Source organism: Alligator sinensis, unplaced genomic scaffold (assembly GCF_000455745.1).
Source record: "Alligator sinensis unplaced genomic scaffold, ASM45574v1 scaffold156_1, whole genome shotgun sequence".
Taxonomy (NCBI): Eukaryota; Metazoa; Chordata; order Crocodylia; family Alligatoridae; genus Alligator; species Alligator sinensis.
The window spans coordinates 5,247,100-5,250,967 of record NW_005841844.1 but is presented as its reverse complement, the minus strand read 5'-3'; the positions used below and the strand labels follow the sequence as shown (position 1 = coordinate 5,250,967).

At 50.7% G+C, this 3,868-nt stretch overlaps 1 protein-coding gene across 1 annotated transcript in view; it reads left to right on the top strand.

Annotated features, from left to right (window-relative positions):
- The first annotated feature begins 31 nt into the window (after window positions 1-31).
- Window positions 32-3,868, top strand: part of RANBP17 (RAN binding protein 17) — a 284,936-nt gene continuing 281,099 nt past the window's right edge. The window contains exon 1 of the mRNA XM_025206123.1: window positions 32-224. The gene's annotated coding sequence lies outside the window, so the exon portion shown is untranslated. The remainder of the gene's footprint in view (window positions 225-3,868) is intronic.

Sequence of the window (3,868 nt, the reverse complement as noted above, 5' to 3'; positions counted from 1 at the left end):
TCCCAGGGGCTGGGTCTTCCTGGCCAAACCGGTGCCCAGCCTGTGGTGGAGCGCCGCCCGCCCCGCGCCCGGTGCCGCCGCCGGGCTCCGGCCTCTGTCGCTCCTTTCTTAGCTGCCGGCTACAAGCCGCTGGTTAATGCCTTCCCGCGCGCAGGGTCCGCCCCGCTCCGGGCCGTCGCTCGCCAGATGTCCGTAAAGGCTTGGCACTTGTACCTGGACCATGGGTTAGTGCTGAAGCTGTGCTCGCTCTGCCCGTCCCAAAGCCTGTCCCTGCTGCCTGGTCCCAGCTGAGGGCAGAGACGAGGGCCCTGGGGGCCTGTTGCTCCGCGATGCGATGGCGCCTTGGCAGGCGATACCCAGAGCTGCCGATACAGTTGGGCTGCGGCACGTTGTGAAGCCCGTCGGCTTCTCTGCTCGCCCGCCAGCCCACCCTGAGAGGCTTTTTCCCGGTGACTTCTGTTGCTCAGTGTTTCTCCTTTCTGTTGAATGTGCACTCCGGCTTCTTTTCTCCCAAATACATTAGGTTGCATATTTCCAACTAGCTTTTATTTGCATCTGGATGGAATTGGGTCACTTGAAATTTGGCAGTCCACATTGTTGCCTGCTAGTTACATTTCCCCCCTATAATGCTTGTCCAATGATTTGAGCCAAAAAGAGTAGCAGCTGTTTCTATCATCTTCTAAGTGCACAGTGTAGAGGTCAGTTTTTGATTGAAAACTAAAAGTGTATTTTTTTCATGTTATGTTGGTCAAGTGCAATGACAGCTGATCAAGTCTAGTGAGGGGTTTCCCTGTCTTCACAACTACCTCAGTAATTCTGCATGCTTATTACAAGTATATTCAGAGCTGCAGTCGTCTTTGCTCTGACTAAAAAACCCCCAAAACCTTCTAAACAGGAATTGTCAGTTATTTAGATCAGACTTATTAAGTTTTCCCTTTACTGTCTCTTGTTTTCTCTATTGCCTTCTGGGCTTGAAATTTACCAGAAACATCCTAATAAGAAGTCTAACTCTGGCCTGTAGCTAATAAGATGAGCATATCTACCAGTGAAATACCTGTTGAGAAGTAAGGTTTCTAACCCCACTGTGTGGGAAGTGGGAAGATGCTAGGACTTCTGGTAGTGGTCTGTCTCCTCAAAATCTGTTTTTTCTGAACAGCAGTAATGTGACAAGAACCAGGTCAACTGCATTTTTAAAAGCTGCCCACAGGTTTTATGATAACACTACTAAAACTAAGTAGTCCCTTCAATTGTTTCCCAGTTCTTAAAAAAGAAATAAAAAATTGGTGTGCAGACGCAGGAAGACAGAGCTATGTGGTGTCCTTCTGAAAAATATCCTTGTAATGCAAAGAAGCAGAATTGTTTGTTTTTCGTGGAAGCTTTGCTTTTAGAAGGACTGATTGTTTCTTGTTAAGGAAAGCCTCCTTTTATTTTCTACTTCAGCTGAGTGTTCACCTCCTTGTTTTGCTCCTTTATTCTTCCCTTATTTATTTTATGTTAATGCTTCTCAGCATTAGTCCTGTGTCTGGAGAGAAATTCTTGTGTAAGTCAGTAATTTTTTTTTGTATCTAATCATTAAGGGGTCTTCTAGAATAGGGCTGGGCAGTTATTTCGGCGGGAGAGTCACTTAATGAGTTTTGGTGAACTGTGGAGGGCTGCACACAAAATGTTTCAGAAGATATCATTTTAACAGATTATAGGTTTAAAAAAATCATATATTAAAATCAAACATCTACTATCTATAACATACTTTAATTTTATTTTTTTTAAATGTCCTGATTTATGCATTTTTAGTAGTGTATATAGAGGCAATAGTATAAGAACTCAAAATAAATTTTTATTCTTGTATATTGCGTGTGGGGTGGGGAAGGGGGCTGTTTGTGTGGATAGGGAGGGGCATGGGAGGGGGTGTGCACACTCAAGATCGGGGGGAGGGAGGAGTGGGCAACGGGGTGCATGCAGCAGATCTTGCCTGGGTAGTGCAGTGCAAGTGCAGTCCTCCGCCTGTTCCCCCATCCATAGTCTGACCCGTGGCTGCCCTCCCAGTGCTCCACATGAGTCTGAGCCCCACCTGGGGCTTGGCCAGTATGCACAGCTTCCCAGTGGGGCTGCCCGCCAGTGGCTGCTTATCGTGCTAGGTAGCCAAGTGAGTAGAAGGCTGGGGCCAGGACCAGTGGGCATGGGTGGGAGTGCAGTGCAAGCTACCTTGTGCGGGAATGAGCAGGGCTTGGACTCGTGTGGAGGTTCATGGGCTAGACCCAATTAATAGGTGGGTGCCTACCCGCGGGCTGGATCCAGTCAATTGGCAGGTCGGATCTGGCCTGCAGACCATATTTTGCCCATCCCTTGTTCATGAGAGTGTTTCCTACAGCAGGGGTTGTCAGCCAGGGGTACACATACCCCTGGGAGTACTTTGGTGTGGTAGCGGCGTAGAGAAGCCACCAAAACTTCCAGTTTCACAATTGGCACCTCTGGCTGTGGGGAGGACCGCCGCCTCCCCCACACTCGTTGGCCGGCCACCGGGGAACTTCCCATTTCTTGACCAGCTGCTGGGGGTACACCGACTGAAAAAGGCTGAAAACCCCTGTCCTACGGTTAAAGTCAGGGAAGGACAAAGTCCGGTCCGCGGGCTAGATCCGGTTGGCTGTGCACTCCATTTGCAAGCTGCCCCTGCCCACTTGGCTGGGGCCAGTCTCCATGGAGACCTCAGCCACAGCTATGCTGTGAAAGCTCAAGGCTGGGATTACCGTGAAGACCAGCTCCAGCCACGCTGGCAAGGTGCATGGCAGAGCAGGGCAGGGGGCTGCTCAGGAGTCTCTGAGATCTTGCGATGGGGACAGCTTGCCGGAGCCAGGGCAGAGCCACAATCTGTAGCTTGCATGCTGTGCCCGCCTTGCTTTGAATATCTGTTCATGTGCTGCCTTGGTACGGGCACCTGGTTGTGAGCGCGGTGAGGCTTTGTGCGACCACTGAAAGGGACCTCAATCACTCCAGAGAAGACCCCAGAGAACTCACCTGCCACGACTTTGAGTGTATCTTCAGTGGTGGGGTCTCCTGTTGAAGGTCCCTCACGGTTGTTTGCTCCTCCCGACAGATGTTCATGGGGCTCCACCTCCCCTATACCCCTTCCTTACACCAGCCTCCATCGGACCACCTGATCTTGATACGGCTGGCTCTCCGGTCTTGATGATCTATGCTCTTTGTGCCCTCACCGGTATCGGTTATTATCTTCGTTTTTCCCAGCAGGGTACGGGTCTGCTGGGATTCACCCCTCTTGATTACCTTCCTTGTTGTATGCCGGCTACTTGTCAAGTCTCGTGAGCATCCCCTGTGTTAAGGTGTCAGTCAGACCCCCTTGATGTGGGCTTAAAAACTAAATAGCAGAACAAGACAAAAACGTAAGAAACAACAAAAGAACTACACACAGGCAAGCGGCAACGAAAGAGAAAAGACTTAAAAAAAAAAAAAAAAAAAAAAAAAAAGAGGGCAGATAGGAAAGGAGATATCAGGCTAAACAGCTCCTGCTCTCTCTCTGCCCTAGAGCCTGTGCCTGACTGTGTCCCCTGATGCTGCTCCACTCTGCCTCTGTTGAGAGCATCCTCCGGCCAGCCTCTCTCCTGCGCTCCGGACCTGTGGGAGCCTGGTGTGGAGAGCCTCTGTCATCTCCAGAGTTTCTATGGCTCTCCCCGGAACAAGGTCTTCCCCTAAATGCTGGTGCTGCCCATGACCAGCGTGGGGGTGCACTGTATCTGTTGCCACCTGAGACACTTTTCCCCAAGTGGGATCTTCCTTTACACGACGGCACTGCCTGCCGCCAGCGTGGAGAGTCCTCCGCAGGCTCTGCTGGCTCTCCCGCCCTTCCCCGTTCTCT